Source organism: Corythoichthys intestinalis, chromosome 21, assembly GCF_030265065.1.
Source record: "Corythoichthys intestinalis isolate RoL2023-P3 chromosome 21, ASM3026506v1, whole genome shotgun sequence".
Taxonomy (NCBI): domain Eukaryota; kingdom Metazoa; phylum Chordata; class Actinopteri; order Syngnathiformes; family Syngnathidae; genus Corythoichthys; species Corythoichthys intestinalis.
The window spans coordinates 7,717,350-7,739,790 of record NC_080415.1 but is presented as its reverse complement, the minus strand read 5'-3'; the positions used below and the strand labels follow the sequence as shown (position 1 = coordinate 7,739,790).

The following is a 22,441-nucleotide window of genomic DNA, read 5'->3' as shown; positions in this document are numbered from 1 at the left end:
GAGGACGGAGGAGGCGGCATGTTGTCGACATGAATCTGTCAGGGCTGTGTGAGTGTGCGTTTGTGTCTGTGTGGCAGGGTAGGGGAGTGGGGGTGAGGGGTTATCAAGTCATCAGCCAATCAAACGTATGTTTGAGGGAGAGAAAATGGAATGGCACATTCAGCAAGTGAAAAGGGATAAAGTATGTAAGTCTGAACATAATGAAAATAATTCACTAAATAATGGTAAGGTCTATTCTATCCTCACTGCAAATGGGAACACAATGTAAATTACCTATGGCTCTGGTGACTTGAAGTTCCGCTCTGAGACCCCCTATTTGACCAAATTTCAAAATTGTCCTATATGCATGGGTGATACATCATTGGAAAGCTTAAAATCTCAATTTTCGGAGGGGAGAAAAGATGCCGTGATTTTAACGAGATATTATTGCGTACTTACCTGTTTTTGATCCAAAAAAACGTAGCATGTATCATCGAGTGTCAAGACACAGCTGTGAATAGCCACAACTGGATTTTGGGGAATTTTATTGGTATAACATGGTAATTTAAGAAGGGTCGTGATGCAGAAATCGCAGACCAAGGAGTGGTCGAGATTTTTATTTTCATATATTTACCCTTTTAAAAGTTTTTTTTTTTTTTTTTCAATTTTTCTTTGTTTGAATTGATTATGTATCATCTAAAATTTCGGGGAAAATGCGACAGTACCGAAAAAATATAATTAATTACCTTCTTTTTATGGCTAGGTTGAAACAAAAGCGGTTGCGCAACGTCTGTAAACGGGGGTTTCCAGGGTAAAACGGACAAATTAAAAATAGCTCGGGGGCTTCATGCACCATGAATCTGCTTTGGCAGCATATAGACATATTGTTCTATCAGACACAACAGCTTTGAATTAAAATACAGCAGTTTCTTTTAAAGACGAGTGCAAGAGCAGAAACTACTTTTTCAGTCTTGTCTGTGTTTTCCGCCACACACACACACACACACACACACACACACACACACACACACACACACACACACACACACACATATATATATATATACATATATATATATATATATATATATATATATTAAATGTGCATACAGAGGTCTGAGTCAATATTCAAAGAAAGAACTAGAAAATTAATTCACTGCTCAGTTTTATTTAAAACTCTACAGATCGGAAAAAAAACAAGCAATAAAATTCACTGCGTTGTACACAGAAACTAACCAAGCTCAAAAGCTCCAAAACGTAGTTAAAAGCAGAAGTTCAGAATTTTTGACATTAGGCTTTATCTTCGAGTTAGCATGGTTTTAATTAGTCGGTGAAGTTGATTTTGACAAATTCCGTGCAGTTTGTTATTTATTAATTTCAGGGCTCCAGCGTGGCTAAGCTAGTGCGAGTCAATGGTGTCTTCCTAGTATGCCAATAAAAAACGATATTAACAGATCTAACATTGTCAAATAAATTCAAAATGCAGATCATTGCTAAAAAAAAAACGCGGCCAAAAGAATGTCACAATAAACTGCCGTGATTCATTTATTTCTGCGAGACGATTTTTTTAGATGCGTAATGTGACCACAATAGAGAGGAGTGCTATGGCCACTCTTGCTCATGCTGCATTCGAGGAAGGTGGAAGTCGGACTTATCCCACTCAGATGATACCAATTGCGACCTCAAAGTGTTCCAAGTGAATGTAAGCAGTAAGTTGTTTTTTTATTTTGGCCATCAAAAGACATTTTGACCTCCACCAAACCTGCCTTTTCGTAAGCGATCAAACAGTGGAGGAAAAACGACGGCTCAGGTAAATAGCACACACTATAAACTGCCTTCTATAGTTTTACTATTGACCGTCTGCTTTTCAACGGGCAGCGCCATTTTGTTGATATCAGATTCAGGCTATGTCTACACTAGTACGGATAATGGCCTTGAATGTGTAATTAGTTGGACTATACAGCATGTCGGCTACACTAGTAGGCCTGTAATCCGGATTAGTTGTTAAATGGATAATATCAGCGGGTAATATTACCCGCCGCTTAGTATGGACTGCTGTCTCCGTATAACAATCGGATACTATCGTCGTGCCGTCGCCATTTTTTGTGCGGCATGACGGCATCGTAAACAATAGAGGCTGACGATCATGACGTGGCATTCCTACTCCTCTTTTCTTTTCCACACATTTTTCTTGAACCTTCAAACGACGTCGCAATGTATTCTTCAATTCACTGTCCATTTGTGGTCCTCACGTCGCTGATGACGCAGTGATGAGCGTTTTTATACAGAGCTCGTCTCCCGTTGTCTCCAATCAGCCAGCTGCGGGGCTGGCCCCTCCCAACTCAAAGCCAACTGAACATGAGTATATAAAAATGCGTAGAGGAAAATTAAACCACGAAAAGTGACCTGGGTGGTGCCCCCACTCAAAGAGGCGTGCGATCATTTCTTTTCCATGACATTTCTGCCCGTCAAAACTAGAGATGTCCCGATCAATTGGGATGCCTTTGCATTTTCAAAGTATCGGAATTGGCAAAAAAATATCGGCCATGCCTTTTTTTAATATATATATATATATATATATATATATATATATATTAGGGCTGTCAAACGATTAAAATTTTAAATCGAGTTAATTACAGCTTAAAAATTAATTAATCGTAATTAATCGCAATTAATCGCAATTCAAACCATCTATAAAATATGCCATATTTTTCTGTAAATTATTGTTGGAATGGAAAGATAAGACAAGATGGATATATACATTCAACATACGGTACATAAGGACTGTATTTGTTTATTATAACAATAAATCAACAAGATGGCATTAACATTATTAACATTCTGTTAAAGTGATCCATGGATAAAATGTTATATTAAAACGCCTCTTAATGTTTTTGTTTTAATGAAATTTGTAAAATTTTCAATCAAAAAATAAACTAGTAGCCCTATTCTGTCCTCAATGTGTGTGAGTACACAAATTGACAGATAGCGAACATAAGTTCCAAAAAGAAATCAGACGGTGTGGCAAAGTTGCATGGGCTTTACTGAAGTCATCTCTTTTTGACAGGAGCACGTTTCTTGTATTTTTGTAAAACTGAAAATAACAAGGCAATGTGTCAATAACTTGCATAAATCACAAAATAACATAAAATGTACACACACGTGTCCATTTGAGCAGTAGCACTAGCCAATTAGCTCACAAGCATCTAACAATGTAACTGCATTTCACCATATATGTGAACAAATTCAAATACACATCATCAATAACTATCTAATGCTCATGAATATAAACAAAGGAGGAATATAACTCACAAGTGATGCATGTATTAGACACAAACAGTGTGATGGGGCTATGAGAACTGCCACTGAATACTGGATGCGGACGTTAGCTGGTCTGAATAGCACTGTCTATTAGTGTGAGTTCGCGTCGACATATAATCACGTCAGAAAAGCGCGCCGAAACCCAAATAATCCGCTGCACTGAATCGCCAGCAGAGGGCAACATTACGCCACATAACATATGCAAGTCACACCCAAGCGCCAGCAGAGGGCGGAAAAACTCCATAAAACACAATTAACAAGTTGGCCTTTCACTGTACTGACATTTAAATCTGTCTGAGCGGGCATAGTGCGTTAATTGCGTCAAATATTTTAACGGGATTAATTTTAAAAATTAATTAACGCCCGTTAACGCGATAATTTTGACAGCCCTAATATATATATATATATATATATATATATATATATATATATATACACACATATATATATACACACACATATATATATATATATATATATATATATATATATATATATATAGAGAGAGAGAGAGAGAGAGAGAGATTTCTTTTTGGAACTTATATATATATATATATATATATATATATATATATATATATATATATATATATATATATATACACATATATTTATAAAATCGTTTTCTAACTGTATTTAACGTTGCAGACATAATATGTTACATGTATCCCGAGTCTTTAGTTTAGGCTTAAGGTAGGGTTATCAAATTTATCCTGGTAACGGCGGCAATTAATTTATCAAAAAATGTGTCACGTTAAAATATTTAACGCAATTAATGTATGCGCTGCACGACCTCCTCACTCATTGTCGTGCTCAATCTGTAATGATGCCGTTTTACCTATATAGAGAGATAAAAGGCAGCGCAAAATGAGTAGAGTGAATTTTGGCAGCCTTTGGAGCTTTTTCTAATTGACTAAAGCCTTGCAATCCCTCTCTCTACGATTAGAAATATCATGGGAAGCAATGTGGGGAAGCAAGGTGGCAATTGATCTTTGTCTTAACACCTCAAGTTATTTCCCAATGCAGAGAAGATATATCAATTGGTAGCACGACACACAGTCATGGTTCCACTTCCCATCATCCATTTGGGATGGCCACAGTATCATTTACTGAAAGCTCAACAAATACACTAGATGGCAATATTTAGTCACACTATACAAAGTCACAAGTCTTTCTATCCGTGGATCCCTCTCACAGAAAGAATTTTAATAATGTAAATGCCATCTTGAGGACTTATTAACATAATAAACAAATACAGTACTTATGTACTGTATGTTGAATGTATATATTCGTCCGAGTTTTATTCATTTTTTTCTTAATGCACTGCCAAAATGTATATGATCGGGAAAAATTATCGGAAATGATTGGAATTGAATCGGGAGCAAAAAAAAAAGCAATCGGATTGGGAAATATCGAGATCGGCAGATACTCAAACTAAAACGATCGGGATCAGATCGGGAGCAAAAAAACATGATCGGAACAACCCTAGTCAAAACTGTCGCCACTCCCAGGATCGCCACTGTTATGCACAAGCACTCCTGGTTGCGTCTTCCAGGAAATATACGCAGCGCCACACCATATGCTTCTATTTGTTATTTTCCAAGTGGTGAGAGCACAACTGAGCATCGACTGTAACATCCCAAGTAACGATGTCAGGCTTATTTCAATTACAACTCAGGGACTGCTAGTAAAAGGCGAGCGAGCTCTCCCTTCACTATCGCTCCTGCGTGATGCGTTCAAATGGGTACAAGAAAAAAACAGTGATCACAAACTAATGACAGTCTAGAAGGTGTAGTAATTCGAGTATTCAATTTCGGGTTCAGAGTTAATCCGCGCTGGCGATGACGTAACATATGAAGCTGCTCCTTTCTACGCATGCATAGTTTGCGCAAATACAGGCGTACCTTGCAGAAGCAGGGGGCCTTAAACGCACCTGAAATGTAAGTGTGGACAGGTATAAAAATAGTCGGCAAAATCCTTGGAGAAAATTATCTGTCTTAGTGTCGACGTAGCTTGAAGCAACTCATGAAGTCAAGGTACTTTTTTTGACTGACTTCGGGACTGGGGCCTCCGAGTTTGAGTGGCGTTCCAATTATATTTTTGCTGGTCGGAGGTTGGAAAACTTCCCATCTTCCTCGAATGCAGCATCACTCTACTGAGTCTTGACTTAAGAACGGCAACATGGGGAAGTGTGCATTTAGAGGCTGTGGAAACAGATAGAAGAAATGGGCAAATGAATTTTCCACAAATTCCCCATGAAGAACAAGGAACACGATAAACTGTGGTTACTTGCTGCTGGCTACAACATAAATACACAGGTGGAAAAAATATCAGTCCGCTCTGCAGCCTGTTCCCTGCAGAACTACTGTTCATACTAAAGTTATTGCCATGCAATGGTAAGTTTTAATAACTTTATCCTGAAAACAAAGCCAACACTATTGATTGTATGGTTAATCAGCAGTGTTTTTAATACGGCGTTAGAATATAATGGCGTTACTAACGGCGTTATTTTTTTCAGTAGTGAGTAATCAAATTAGTTACTTTTCTCATCTTGGCAACGCCGTTACCGTTACTGAGGCGGGAAACGCGTGCGTTACTATGCGTTACTATGTTGGTTGAATGACGCGAGAAAAGTCGATTAAAAGACTAATTAAAACCCCGCTAACTGGAAGATTAAGCCTAATGTCAAAAATTCTGAACTTCCCTTTTGATAATAATAATATATAAAAAAACATTGCATGAATACTATTTTGTAATTATTACTTGGCCCTTTTTGTAGTGTCTACATACGATTTCTTAACAAAATGATTCAATATGTGTACACATCTGCCACTGACACTGGGGTGTAACAATTAATCGATATGGATCATTATATCGATTTGAATGTAATTTGTTCAAAATGAAAAATGATTAGAATTTTCATATGCTGTTTTGTTAAAAAAAAAAAAAAAATCAGTAAAAAACCTTTCCTCAACAAAATTGTCATACATATTAAAAACGATTCATAATTTTATATGTTTAGGTAAATTGGAACTGATTGTGTTTAGAGTCTTCATAATTTTGTACCAAATCGAACGCCCTTGAATCAAATCGTTGTAGAATATCATATCATTGTCCAAAGAATCGATAATGTGTTATACCATAATGAAATATTTGCCACCCTTCTCTCACAACACCATCAATATTTTTCTCTATCCACCCCTGGGTATTGGCGCAATATGATTTAGTAAGGATGGAAATGACCTTTTCGGATGATTTCAAGATGATTAAATTTATTGCGAGCCAAGAACATATTAAGTAATAAAAATTGTAACATTAATAGACACACAAAAATACAAGTAAATACATCATCAGTGTTTTATTTTAAGTTTCAACTTGAATACATCACTCGGGTTTGTATGTTTGACAAACTTCATGACATCAGTAAGTGGAGCAACCATACTCATATGTTAGTCACATCATTCAGTTGGCTCTAGTACTGTTGATCGTGATGAATATACCATCTACAGTATACTTTAATTAAAAAAAAAAATAAATAAAAAAAAGATAAAAAAATCACAAAGCTTGGCATATGTGTCCCTTGTGTTCCAGGAAATAGCAGCGTTAACTTTAAGTGCCTATGACAGCAAAAAAGCATGTTTATTTCATATTTCACATGGTATTTTATGCTCATGAATGAAATGGACCGCTTGGATGTGTGTGGAAGCGATCGAATTATTTATTAAATTTTTTTAATCCCGCGGCATGACTTCCTGCATTGAGGAAGAATGCTGATGTGACGTCAACCTAATCACCATTTCACAATACAGCTATTGCTATATAGCATGCAGATGGACTGCAGATTCAGCTGACTTTGCGGATTAATTCGTTTATTTTTCGCATCACGCCAGCCCAATGTGCTGCAGGCTTTTGTTGCTGCACCAGGGAGAGGTGTGAGCCTTTTTGGGTTTCAAAAAGTTCCCGTTCACCGTGGAGAATGGCCAAAAGTGGCCAACTGTGGGACCATTTGACCGATGAGGAAGTGAGTAAACAACGTGTTTTGTATTATGACAAATACTTGGATCATGGCACACTACTTTGGGTGACAATGCTCCTTGCTCACCGAGAAGGCCACTCAGCCGACGACCGGTGGCTTGTCGCACACCACCCACTCGGTCCTCTTCGTGTGGCCACCAATAAACCACTATCCTCGGCTTAGCCGCGAGTAGCCCCCTGCTCCGAAGTCGGCCAGTTCGTCCACCGAGAATGGGCTATTTTCAGCGTTCATTCCCAGCGACGAGCACTGCCAGCCCGCCGTGGCCACAGCAGAACGAGGAGCCGTAACTTGCTCGCCGCCGGGGGCTGGCCAATCTTGGCAGATTTTGAGCCACAACGTCCTTCCCTCAGTCAGAGACTTGAAGATGAGTCGTGGCTGGATCTTCCAACATGACAATGACCCGAAGCACACAGCCAAGCTGATCAAGGAGTGGGTGTGTAAAAAGCATATCAAGGTTCTGGAGTGGCCTAGCTCGTCTCCAGACCTCAATCTAATAGAAAAAAATTGGATGAAGCTGAAACCTTGTGTTTCTCAACGACAGCCTCGAAACCTGACAGATCTAAAGAAGATTTGTATGGAGGAATAGGTCGAAATCCCTGTTTCCAACTGTAAAAACCTGGTGAGGAACTACAGAAAGCGTCTGACCTCTGTAATTTCAAACAAAGGCTTCTGCACTAAATATTAGCACTGATTTTCTCAGGGGTACAAATACTTATGAACCCCAGGAAATTACAACTAAATTATCAAAAAATCATGCCAACTGAGTTCCGCATTTTTTAGATTATGTCACTATAAGGGGAAATGCATCTATGATTGAAATTTCAGACCTCTACCTACAATGTATCACAAAAGTGAGTACACCTCTCGCATTTCTGCAGATATTTAAGTATATCTTTTCTTGGGACAACACTGACAGAATGACACTTTGACACAATGAAAAGTAGTCTGTGTGCAGCTTATATAATAATAATAGTTTTTTCCCTTCAAAATAACTCAAAATATAGCCATTGATATTTAAACCCCTGCCAACAAAAGTGAGTATACCCCTTTGAAAAAACGTACATCCCTAAATGTCCAAAGAAAGCCCGCAAACAGTTTGCTGAAAACGTCAACAAAGCACATGGATTACTTGAACCATGTCCAATGGTCTGATGAGACGGGCGGGCTTTCATGTGTACCGTCTTCAGAAGAGGCTTCCTCCTGGGGTGACAGCCATGCACACCAATTTGGTGTAGAGTGCGGTATATGTTCTAAGCACTAACAGGCTAACCCCCCACCTATTCAATCTCTGCAGCAATGCTGACAGCAGTCCTGTAACGAGTCACCTGATATTTTTGGGGGAAAATGACAAGCAGTACTCAATTTGGACATTTAGGGATGTACGTAGTTCCCATGCGGTGTACTCACTTTTGTTGCCTGGGATTTAGATATTAACTAATTTGCTCCCAAAAACGTATAAATATGTTGTATTTTTAATTGTTTCAGTGTCCCAAAAACGTATTTATACGTCTTTTACGTTTTTTTTTTTTTTTACAAGAGGCATCTCTAGGTTCTGATGCACCTAAACTGCAATGCACAATGCTCAAAACTCATTTTAAAGCAATAAAACTGGCCACTGGAAGGCAGTAGCACATTTTGTAAGAACTCATCTCGGGCCAAGAAAGGAGGTGAATAAAAATAGTCAGGAAATGGAAGTTGGAGGGATCTTGTGATGGCGCGTGAGAAAAATGTGAATGATCAGATTTGAAAAGAAAACGAAACAATCGTCAAAGAAGGATTTTTAAAAATCTATCATGATGAGACAGACGGTGATGGCCACAACAGCGTCAGGTTTCACACGCGTTCTGCGGAGCTCACGTTGCATTACTCCTGAGCCTGAGGTTGAAGATGATGAAGATGATGAAAAAAGTGAGACCGATCTTGATCCGGACTCATCAGATTACTGGGAGCCACCTCAACTGGGAGCAGCCGACAGCCTTCCCCGTTGTTATGTGCGTAAATAGTTCAACAGTTCAATAGTTTAGTTATGTGTAAATAAATTGTTACTTTGCGATCAAAACCTCTCCATTTGTCCTGTTGTTTATGTTATTTTGTAGAACGAAAACATTATTCAGATGTTTGGGATGTCACAAAAGCAAAATATAGCTGTGTTAAAGTTTGAAATGTATGCTTTTACAAAAAGCTCAATTTCAATTTTTTTCATCATAAATTGGAAAGTTGCTCAAACTAAGCTATTTTCTAATGCTGATTTCTAAAGAATGGAAAAAGATATGAACTAACTTTTTTTCTGCTGAAAGAAGAGTCTAATCTTTCTTTTAGCGGGTTCATGTTTATATAGCAATAGAACAGAATTTTCTGTGGGCCTTGCAAAATCAGTCAAAATCCAGTAAAACGGCTGGGAGCGAAGGGCCTTGCTCCGGTGAAAATGACTGGGAGTGAATGATTTAATGGCTATATTTTGAGTTATTTTGAGGGGAAAATAAATTAACTCTATTACAGTGCCTTGCAAAAGTATTCGGCCCCCTTGAACCTTGCAACCTTTCGCCACATTTCAGGCTTCAAACTTAAGATATAAAATTTAAATTTTTTGTCAAGAATCAACAACAAGTGGGACACAATCGTGAAGTGGAACAAAATTTATTGGATAATTTAAACTTTTTTAACAAATAAAAAACTGAAAAGTGGGGCATGCAATATTATTCGGCCCCCTTGCGTTAATACTTTGTAGCGCCACCTTTTGCTCCAATTACAGCTGCAAGTCGCTTGGGGTATGTTTCTATCAGTTTTGCACATCGAGAGACTGACATTCTTGCCCATTCTTCCTTGCAAAACAGCTCGAGCTCAGTGAGGTTGGATGGAGAGTGTTTGTGAACAGCAGTCTTCAGCTCTTTCCACAGATTCTCGATGGGATTCAGGTCTGGACTTTGACTTGGCCATTCTAACACCTGGATACGTTTATTTTTGAACCATTCCATTGTAGATTTGGCTTTATGTTTTGGATCATTGTCCTGTTGGAAGATAAATCTCCGTCCCAGTCTCAGGTCTTGTGCAGATACCAACAGGTTTTCTTCCAGAATGTTCCTGTATTTGGCTGCATCCATCTTCCCGTCAATTTTAACCATCTTCCCTGTCCCTGCTGAAGAAAAGCAGGCCCAAACCATGATGCTGCCACCACCATGTTTGACAGTGGGGATGGTGTGTTCAGGGTGATGAGCTGTGTTGCTTTTACGCCAAACATATCGTTTTGCATTGTGGCCAAAAAGTTCAATTATGGTTTCATCTGACCAGAGCACCTTCTTCCACATGTTTGGTGTGTCTCCCAGGTGGCTTGTGGTAAACTTTAAATGAGACCTTTTATGGATATCTTTGAGAAATGGCTTTCTTCTTGCCACTCTTCCATAAAGGCCAGATTTGTGCAGTGTACGACTGATTGTTGTCCTATGGACAGACTCTCCCACCTCAGCTGTAGATCTCTGCAGTTCATCCAGAGTGATCATGGGCCTCTTGGCTGCATCTCTGATCAGTTTTCTCCTTGTTTGAGAAGAAAGTTTGGAAGGACGGCCGGGTCTTGGTAGATTTGCAGTGGTCTGATGCTCCTTCCATTTGATGGCTTGCACAGTGCTCCTTGAGATGTTTAAAGCTTGGGAAATCTTTTTGTATCCAAATCCGGCTTTAAACTTCTCCACAACAGTATCTCGGACCTGCCTGGTGTGTTCCTTGGTTTTCATAATGCTCTCTGCACTTTAAACAGAACCCTGAGACTATCACAGAGCAGGTGCATTTATACGGAGACTTGATTACACATAGGTGGATTCTATTTATCATCATCGGTCATTTAGGACAACATTGGATCATTCAGAGATCCTCACTGAACTTCTGGAGTGAGTTTGCTGCACTGAAAGTAAAGGGGCCGAATAATATTGCACGCCCCACTTTTCAGTTTTTTATTTGTTAAAAAAGTTTAAATTATCCAATAAATGTTGTTCCACTTCACGATTGTGTCCCACTTGTTGTTGATTCCTGACAAAAAAAATTAAATTTCATATCTTTATGTTTGAAGCCTGAAATGTGGCGAAAGGTTGCAAGATTCAAGGGGGCCGAATACTTTTGCAAGGCACTGTATATAAGCTGCACAGAGACCACTTTTCATTGTGTCAAAGTGTCATTTTGTCAGTGTTGTCCCATGAAAAGATTTACTTAAATATCTGCAGAAATGCAAGGAGTGTACTCACTTTTGTGATACACTGTATTTTCTAAGTGGGTGAATGTGCAAAATCACAAGGAGTGCAAATACTTCTGCTCCTCACTGTATGCCTCTATTGATTTACTCTATAGGATTATTGCACACTCTTTGTCATTATTGTATTTTATTTTCTAATAGTGTGTTCATAGTTTGACGGTTACAAATTAATAAATGTCAGTTGTAAGAAGAACTACGGTCTGATCAGTGTTACCAGAGGGAAGTAATATCTATCCATCTATTTCTTTTTACTTTATTTTATTAATATGACGTATAAATCATGTTTAATGTATTTAGGGGTACTTAAACGGTTAATTCCGACTTACGTGGAAATTCGGGTTACGTTACCAGCGTAGGCACGGTGCTCGTTTGTAACCTACCTGTTTTTTTACTTCCCGTCTCAGTAAGATTTGATTTTCAATTGAATTATGTCACAAAGTCCTGGCATCGGACCAGGAGTGCGTAAGCTTTTTTATCCACTGCAATCCTAAAGCGAATATTTGCTATCATGACAAACACTCACATTGAGAGCAACCACGTGGCTGCTCACCGCGATGAACCCAGACAGCGATTCTGTCAATACATGTGCTCACTGCATGTCTGTCAATGCACTCATTGGCAACAGCGTTCGATAACACAGCACATGAATTAGGTCTGAAATGGCACACGAGCACGAGAAACTGTTCGACAACTTCAAAATGCCTGTGACAGCATAGAAATATCTTAAATAGCATTATTATGTGAATTAGAATCATATTTTGAGACGATTCGACTATATACAACAATTTGGCAAAGCGCAGATGACGAGAAATTAGTCTTTTAATCTTATGTTTAGCCCCGCCTGTCATTGTAGCGCTCCAGCGTGCCCAGGTGGATGATGACGTCGGCAGGGTTACGATTTCATCTGATTTAGAATTCAGTCCATTGAGGGGGAAGATTCAGAACAAGGAAAATACGACAGAGATCAGCAAAATGTCATGAATGTATCATTCTTTCTAATCCAATATTTTTACAGGAAATTCTTGTTATCTAAGTATTTTACCCAATTGCTATATAAATAGTATAGTATGGTTATGACAAATAACAGTCTTGTGGTAAATGGTATATGAAATATTAAATATGCATTTATTCAGTACGACAGGGCAAAATTGCTGCGTAATGGTCGAAAGTGGGCGGCACGTTGGCTGAGTTGTTAGCACATCCCCCTCACAGTTCTGAGATCAAGGGTTCAATCCCGGGCTTCGGCCTTCCTGTGTGGAGTTTGCATGTTCTCCGGGAACTCTGGTTTCCTCCCACATCCCAAAAACATGCATGGTAGGCTGATTGAACACTCTCAATTGTCCGTAGGTATGAGTGTGTGCGTGAATGGTTGTATGTCTCCTTGTGCCCTGCAATTGACTGGCAACCAGTTCAGGGTGTACCCTGCCTACTGCCCGTAGTTAGCTGGGATAGGCTCCAGCACCTCCTCCTTGTGAGGAAAAGCGGCATAGAAAATGAATAAATGACGACTTCGTCCTCTCCAGAACAATATTTTATGCCACCGGAGTTAGTCCGGCTAACGGAAGAAAGCGTAAACAAAACAGGAGGCGTGACAGCTAGATGACATGCTAACCTGAACCGAGCAGCTTTTCCCAGTCTTATTCTTGCCTTTCAAAACGAAAAATCAGACAAAACTACCCCGGATCACGGCGGGGGGGGGTTGACGATTGTCTTCACCCCCCGGTGGAGAGCAAGTCACAGCTCGTCGTTCCCCTGCTGCGGGCAGAAGAGCTTGTTTGCCGGGGAAGCAGATGGAGAATGACCGCCAGCCTACGGCGGAGGACCGCGTAGCTGCCGGAGTCCAACCCAGTGGCGCCCCCAGGGGGTGGCCAGGGGTGGCCGAGGCCACCCCTATAAATTTGTTGGCCACCCCACTGGCCACCCCGCTTGCCAGTATATCGTTAGATTGTTGTAGCATCAATTATGCATTTCATCCCAAATGCAAATCTGCCAGCATCTGCTTATCCCCAGTAATTATTTTGTTTTGTTAAATGTACACCTTATGCCTAATTTATACATTTATGGACTATGCACATTAAATCATTAGTAACATCAAATATTACACAATACACCAAAGTATATCAGTAGCCGTGTCCTTAAGTCTTTCTGATAGTTTTCCCCTGACCTTTTTACTGCAATAATATAATGAAAACCTGAAATTATGGCTTTTAGGGGCAGTTTACATGGCGACTCTGTGACACAAAGACGCAATGACTGAGTAGCGGACTCGCCTCGCCTGCATATGGTGTCGGCAAAGACGAAAAATTCTGAATCCTGCCTCCAAAGTGGAAGAATCCGGTTGTGGGGGGCTTCCTTGGCATGCATATCAAAGGCTCTTGCGGCGCGACACCGCGCCGTAACGTCAGCACTCGTACACGTCACATTGGGCGTGCGCAGTGCTGCTACTAAACATTAAACAGCAAATATGGCGGAATTTTGGCTTTAATTTACTGTTTTAATAATATTTTTAAATTAAATATGTTGAATATGTTTCAATTTTTTTGCCTTTTTGAACAAAAGAAAAATGACATTGCTTCGAGTGGGCGGGCATATTTTTTTCCGGGCTGAGGGAGCTTGGTGGGGTCAAGGTGCATCATTCTCTGTCGCCCTATAAATCTGCACTGCCCCCTAGGGTCTGGCATGAATACTACATCGTTTTCATGCGGGATTGCAACATTGTTCAAATGGAGACGCAAATGCAAATGCAAATTTGAAATTTTTCGTATTCTCGGAGAGTCACCATGTAAACGGCACCTTAGTTTTGGTGTGCCACCCCAAGATTTTAAGTGGCCCCATCTGGCCACCCCTATGAAAAATTTCTGGAGGCGCCACTGGCCCAACCCAAGGATAATGGTCTATTGCTGGGCACACGAAAAGGGGCTGTAAGTCTGGACGATATGGAGAACCACACGCGCATAAGCCGAGTATAGCGCGCTCCCGATAGGCACGCGAAGAAGACCGAAGGGGGGGTGTGACGAGGCGCCGGTCGTCGGCCGAGTGACATTGTCGGTGGACAAGGAGCATTATCTTATTAAAATGTGAACCATGATCCCAGTATTTGACATAATACAAAACATGATGTTTACTCACTTCCTCATAAGTCCAATGGTTCCACAGTAGTCTGACTTGTTTTGGCCAATCTCAGGGTGAACGGGAACTTTTTAAAACCCAAGAAAGCTCACTTGCCTCTTCCTGGTGCAGCAACAAAACCCTGCAGCACATTTGGCTGGCGTGATGCGAAAAATAAACGAATTCATCCGCAAAATCAACTCAATCCACAGTTCATCTGCATGCTATAAAGCAATGTTGTCTTGTGAGATGCTGACCCGGGTGACGTCACATTCACATTCCTCCTCAATACAGAAACTTATACATTTTCATGGCGCGGGATTCATAAAATGGAATATACAGTGGGGCAAATAAGTATTTAGTCAACCACTAATTGTGCAAGTTCTCCCACTTGAAAATATTAGAGAGGCCTGTAATTGTCAACATGGGTAAGCCTCAACCATGAGGAACAGAATGTGGAAAACCCCCCAGAAAATCACATTGTTGGATTTTTAAAGAATTTATTTGCAAATCATGGTGGAAAATAAGTGTGGCCCCATTCATTCTTTACTTTACACAGATCCGTCGTCCTGGTCCCTTTGCAGAAAAACAGCACCAAAGCATAATGTTTCCACCCCCATGCTTCACAGTGGGTATGGTGTTCTTCGGATGCCATTCAGTATTCTTTCTCCTCCAAACACGAGAACCTGTGTTTCTACCAAAAAGTTCTATTTTGGTTTCATCTGACCATAACACATTCTCCCAGTCCTCTTCTGGATCATCCAAATGCTCTCCAGCGAACCGCAGACGGATAATTATTATTATTATTATTTTTTTTTTTTATTCATAATTTCAACAATCTCGTCTTTGTGGCGTTCTCTTTCAACACTCGGGCTCTTGCGAAATACTGCTGCTGTGAAATTAAACTAGCTTCAAGTTGCTATGCTATAATTTCTCACTGCGTATCTTCCCTGTAATGTTGTCGTACATGTCAGCGTGTCTTGTTTGGTAATATCGTTGTTTCATTAATTGGTAGTTATTGTATTTGGTAACATTTTTTTGGATAGTGGTGCCATAATACTGTCATAATTATTACATGACACTGTCATATAAGCATGATTGAATGCTTATAATAGATGTCGGTTAGTGTCATCCAGCAAATTATCTCACTTTTGAATGGACGTAAAAGATCTGAGCTGGACATAAATGGAGTTAGTGACATAATATGCCACATGTCACATATTGACATCTGTCATAAGCATTCAGTAATGCCCATGATAGTGTCATATCATAATTATGAAGTTCTTATGACAGTCTTATGATGCCGCTGTCAAAGTTTTACCTATTGACCCAAATAAATCACCAAATAAGCCGCACTGGACTATAAGCCGCAGGATTCAAAATGAGGGAAAAAAGTAGCGGCTTATAGTCCGAAAATTAGGGTATATAACTGAAGCCATTATATAATCCAATAAGGTTGCTTAAAAAGTTGGTGGGGGCAGTTTCAGCATCCTGAAAAATTGGTAGTGTTATGTCCCTACCGTCCATATGCAAACCTACGCCCTTGATGTAAACTGATCACTTCCACACACATCCAAGCGGTCCATTTCATTCAAGAGCATAAAATACCGCGTGACATATGAAATAAACATGCTTTTTGATGTCATAGGTTCTTTAATACCAGGCAATAAGACATTTAAAAAAAAACACTGACTTCATAAGTAATAGGGCTCTTATTGGTCCTGAAACTAATATCAGACAAATGTTCCTGAACTGTAATCAAAAATTGCTTCGCAACACTGGAGTATGGTTTGTCACTCTGCTGCCTCCTTTTCCCATGACTTCCTCTAGATTGAACAGAGATGAAAGTGAGACTCCAGGCAGTTCACTGTGAGCTTTAAACGGCTGCCGTGTGAAGAAAAGTTGAGAGGGACAAGAAAATCGGAGCTAAAATGAAGTTTTCAGCTAGTTTCTATCTGAATCTTCCGGGTGGAGCTGTCATGATCCGTCACCTCTCACCTGTCACCGCAGTGCTGCTTCGAGTGCACTTCACATGCATTTATGCTTGTCAGCAAACTGTGCTAAAGCTTGTCGCACGTATGTGCCTACCCAACAACTGAATACTAAATGCTTTCCAATTTGATCACATCTGAGTTGACAACTTCACATCAAAAGTGTCAATTTTAACCCTCGATCAGTATTGTGGTTCTCTTTCCAACATCTCGCAGGGCTCTGCCGGAGCTCCAAAACACTTCAATGTGGGTCATCACTTTTTCTACGTTCAACTCTCTGGTTTGGTGCATTTCAAGGCGGCGCAATGTCTCAATGACTACGTATACATGGACACCTTTATTCAGATAAAAAGCCTGATCAGAATAAAAACGCTTCATGTCAACACCCAATTCAGAATATTGTGCTTCTACTAGCTTCTGGAATAACAGAAATGCATATGCTGATGTCACAGACACGCACGGATGTTCAGACATTTTAGAATAAGTGTTTTCATGTGCGGCTATCGGATTATAAATCGACATAAAAAGGAATAAAATCTTGATCAGAATCAGCTTAATCGGGTTGGAACAACCCGAATGGGATGTGTACATGAACTTATAAATTAATTAATGTGTTTCAATGAGGGGAAGCTCAAGGTGTGTCCGCCTGTGAGTGCTTTGTGACGGTGGATGGGCTCATAGGCACCCGCTGTTGAGTAACGAAAGAAACTAGAGTGCCAGAAGTCAAGTCTCCAAACAAAAGCAGCTACAAAAAAAACACCAGAAATAGAAGCTCAATTTTTCTCTAGTCATTTTAAACAAAGAAAGTGGCGCTAGGACGGTTATGAAAGGCTCCAGTTCAACTTAGAACAGCGGAATGAAAATTGAGAAATACTACCTGTGAATGTTAATAAGACACGATTCAAGATAAGACAAGACTACAGTAATTCACTCATTTCGCTAAAGTGGTATGAAAAAGTATCTGAAACTTTTGGAATTTGTCATATTTCTGCATAAAATTCCCAACAAATGTGATCTGATTTTTGTCAAAATCACACAGATGTAAAAAGAGTGTCTGCTTTAACTAAAACCACCCTAACATTTATAGGTTTTCATATTTTAATGAGGATAGCATGCAAACAGTTGCCACGTTTACATGGAGCCAAATATTCCAATTACAATCGGTTTAGATGTTCAAACCGAATAAATGTGTTCCATATAAACACCTCATTCGGAATGAACAGGCCCAAACCGAATGGAATTTCATTCCGATTCACAGGGGTGGAATATTCCTTTTCCCAAACCGATTAGAAGTAAAATTATATCATGTAAACAGGGAAGCGGAATGGTGTCTGGTTGCGTTCTTTCTGCACATGCTCCATACTGACGTGGTGACGTCACTTGGTGACGTAAGTAACGTCACTTGCAACATGGCTTCCAAGCACACGCACAGCACATCTAATTGGAGTCCGGCGGAAAGTTTATATCCATTAATCCCTCCACCAGCCCACACAACTTTTTAAATGAACGGCGTGTTATTCTGAAGTTTTGTTTCCACTCGAAAAGTTAAAACAGCAGCTGATCTGACGATCGATCTCCATGTTTTGCAACGTGACGCTTTGTTTTGATTAATCTGCGCATGTCAGACGGCAGTTGTCAAACGTCCTTTCGGAATAAAGGCAGACACATGTAAACGCTGGATCGGAATAGATGAAGTGACATGTAAACAGCTGATCTGAAATTTCCATTCGGAATTATTTGAATCGGTATGAATAAAAGTCAGCATGGAAACGTGGCTACTGATGAGTGGTTTAAAGTAAAAAAAAAATTTAAAAAGCTAAAAGTAAAAATTGTCTTGATGAGAAGCATTGTCTGATGTGCATCATGGCTCAGTCAAAACAGCTTTCTGAAGACATGTGATCAAGGATTGTTGATTTGTATAAAGCTGGGAAAGGATACAAAACCATCTCTAAAAGTCTGGATGTTCACCAGTCGACAGTCAGAGAAGTTTTCTACAAATGGAGAGAGTTTGGCACTGTTTCTTCTCTCCTAAGGAGTGGTCGTCCACCAAAGATGACGCCAAGAGTTCAGCCCAGAATACTAGAGAGGTAAAAAATAATCCTGGAGTGTCTGCTAAAGACTTCCAAAATCACTGGCACAGTCCAATAACTCTGTGCACACATCAACTGTATGTAAAACTATGGCCAAGAATGCTGTTCATGGGAGGACTCCACAGAGGAAGCCTCTGCTGTCTAAAAAAAAACATTGTTGCTCGGTAATGTTCGCAAAAAGACACTTGGACACTCCACAGAAGTTTTGGCAAAATATTTTGTGGACTGATGAAACCAAAGTTGAATTGTTTGGGTGTAACACACAACGTGATGTGTGGAGGAAAAATGGAACAGCTCATCCACATCAACACCTCATCCCCACCATGAAGCATGGTGGAGGAAGCATCGTGATTTGGGGCTGTTTTGCTTCCTCAGGGCATGGACAACTTGCCATTATTAATAGAAGAATGAATATAAAAGTTTATCAGGACATTTTGCAGGAAAGTCTGAGGCCGTCTGTCAGACAGTTGAAGCTAAAAAGAGGATGGATGCTGCTACAAGCCAATGATCCAAAACACAGAAATAAATCAAATTCCGAATGGTTTCAGGAGAACAAAATACACGTTCTGGAGTGGCCAAGTCAAAGTCCAGACTTGAACCCCATTGAGATGCTGTGGCATGACCTAAAGACAGCGATTCATGCCAGATATCCCAGGAATCTGATTGAACTAAAGCAGTTTTGTAGAGAAGAATGGGCCAAGATTAGTCCTGATCGATGTGCCAGACTGATCTGCAGCAACAGGAAGCATCTAGTTGAAGTTATTGCTGCCAAAGGGGGGGATACAAAATACCGAATTTGATGGTTCAGTTACTTATTTTTCCCCCTCTGTCATTGTTTGCACACTATCCTCATTAAAAATGAAAACCTATAAATATTTGGGTGGTTTTACTTAAAGCGGACACTGTTTTTTCATCTGTGTGATTTTGACAAAGATCAGATCATATTTAACAGAGATTTTTTGCAGAAATGTGAGAATTTCTAAATGGTTCAGATACTTTTTCATAAAACTGTATGCATTCATAGTGCACAAATAAAATGAACAATAAATAAACTCATAAAAATAAACTCAATAAATAAACCTATAAACTCATCACATATAACTACTATTAACTACTGCCTCACCACAAAGAAATAGTCACTAAGAAAAGAAACATAATTGTAATTAATAAATCTGTACAAAAGCCCAGCATTTTGGGAACTATAGCATCCCATACATCTGGCATGAGTGTAAAACTGCAGTAATATTTTTGTTTACATGCATGCACCTGTTTTATGTATGTGGCAAATAAGAATAAGAAAAGGGAGGGGGCAAGCTGTCCGAGTAAGTTGTATGTTTTTTTTCCCTCAAATAATTAAAAAAACACATCATATTGTGGCATATTGCTATAGTGATATAAAGTAGCCCTGTCACACACTACTATTGGCCATCATGGTTATTTATAAATCACACAACAATACTTAAGCTTTCATAGCGCTTGGTTAAGAAGTCATGTTTAGACCCATCACCTCAAAGAACTTTTTCACCCCCTTCTGTCATTGTTTTCATGCTATCCTCATTAAAATATGAAAACCTATAAATGTTTGAGTGGTTTTACTTAAAGCAGACAGTTTTTTTTCATCTGTGTGATTTTGACAAAGAATAGATCACATTTGATGGTGATTTTATGCAGAAATGTGAGAAATTCCAAAAGGTTCAGATACTTTTTCATTCCACTGTACATGAACGCAGCATATCTCCTGAATGCGTTTCGCAGGCGTGTCACTCATATGCCTATCACAGCCAAAGTTAGTTGCATAAGTTACCATATTAAGGAGCCATGTTCAAATTATGTATACGAAGCAAATAGAGTAATATGACCGTATTAAATAGGCACATTCTGTAGATTATATCATGTACACTTAAAAATCCATATTATTGTAAAAAAAATATTTACCAGTGAAATTTATACTGGGGCCGTGCTGATCAATACTGGGGCACGTGCCCGAGTGAAATATGTCTGGGAACGCCCATGGTGGATATATGGAACAATCAATCTGGCGTGCCAGGTTAGCTCTATGCACTAAAAGTAGCATTTGCATGTCACAACTGGCATTTGAACAAGAATGTGTGGACTTTTTCTATTCACTTTTTGGCGGTTAAAACTCAAAGCTAATGAATTCATGGCTAAAATGTGTCTTATTTTACTCTTTTACTTTATCAGTCCATGAGATAAATCTCCTTAACGTTTGATGAAGAGAAGGAGTGACTACAGAAGGGAACTAACGTGACTGTGAAACGGAGATACTTGTCAGGGTCCCTTTGTGTTTTCACTGAAGGATTATCTCAAAGAGTTGTGTTTCCTGATAAACCTCACACTGTCAAATAAAATTTGGCCAAGATGGGTGGTCTAAGTGGATTATTGCACTGACGGGGCCAACAGAGCACCATCACTAATCTGTCACTCTGACTTTAAAGTCATAGAGATGAAATATCCTGGCCAAACAAGGACACATGACATTTGAAGTGCGTCAGTGATTCATTTTTTTTACCTGCTCAAAATGGTTTACTGGTTTCATTAAAGCAATTCATAACACTGCATGTTGTCTTGGTATGACACTTTGGCTAATACGTTTGTTGGGAATGTATATACACATGCCATAGTGATCAATGAGGTTCAGAGAGAGACCACGTATCGACTACTAATCTGTGCGTCTGTGTTGGGATGTGTCCGACATTATTGTTATTGATTGTCACAGGGCATTAATGAAGTCTGGCCTCATTGTGGGCTGCAATGTGATCAGAGGGCGCGGAAGCGCTTGATCCCACAAAGCTGTCGGACGGGTAGCTGCGCAACATTTGAAGCCTGCAAATGGAGCATCGTATGTGAATGTTTTGTTTGATACCATTGCTGTAAAACAGGGGAGCAGTGTTGTTTTATGCAACCGTTTTCATTTTCATTTACGACTCTCCGCCGTAGCCTTTCGTGTTCCTTCACAATTTTCTGACTTCGCGCCGCAGCAACGCGTGTGACGTGGTGAAAATGGACTGTGACTGGTCCGCTCAAAGTGTTGTTTCCGGTTCAGCGCGAAATCACCGCCATTGTCAAACATTAATTTGCTACACACAAAAATGGACCAAGCCGATGAGAGTAGAAATGTCCCGATGCGATATTTGGATCGGATCGAACGCCGATATGGGCAAAAAAATGCGCATCAGTATCGGATCGGCCGACACGGAAAAATTCCGATCCAGACTTCTGAGCCAGTTTTTTTTTAAACTCCGGTCCGGGTTTTCCAGCGCACCGATTTACATAATCCATTCCAGTTTTTGCTTCGGTTTCCCCAAAATCCGGTCCGCATTTTACGGCACACCTTCAACAAACTACATTACTGCATTACTGTACCTTACTACATTACTGAGTGCAACATATGCCACAATAAAGTCAAGCGTGGTGGTTAATACAACCAACCTAATCAAGCATTTAGCGAAGTACCACCACAAACAGTATGAGGAGTATGTTAAGAAAACCGAAGACAAAAAGAAAGGTCCTACGCAACTAACACTGGCAGAAACTTTTGCTATGCGTGACAAACTGGCACTCGATAGTCCCAAAGCCCAGGGAATAACAAGAGTCATTGCCGAAGAATTCATTCTGGATGATGAGCCATTATCTCTCGTGAGTAAAGACGCACCAT

At 39.8% G+C, this 22,441-nt stretch overlaps 1 protein-coding gene across 1 annotated transcript in view; it reads left to right on the top strand.

The window, feature by feature from the left end:
• shisa8b (shisa family member 8b) overlaps positions 1-22,441 on the top strand; it is a 111,933-nt gene that overhangs the window by 32,187 nt on the left and 57,305 nt on the right. The gene's annotated exons all lie outside the window — the stretch shown is intronic.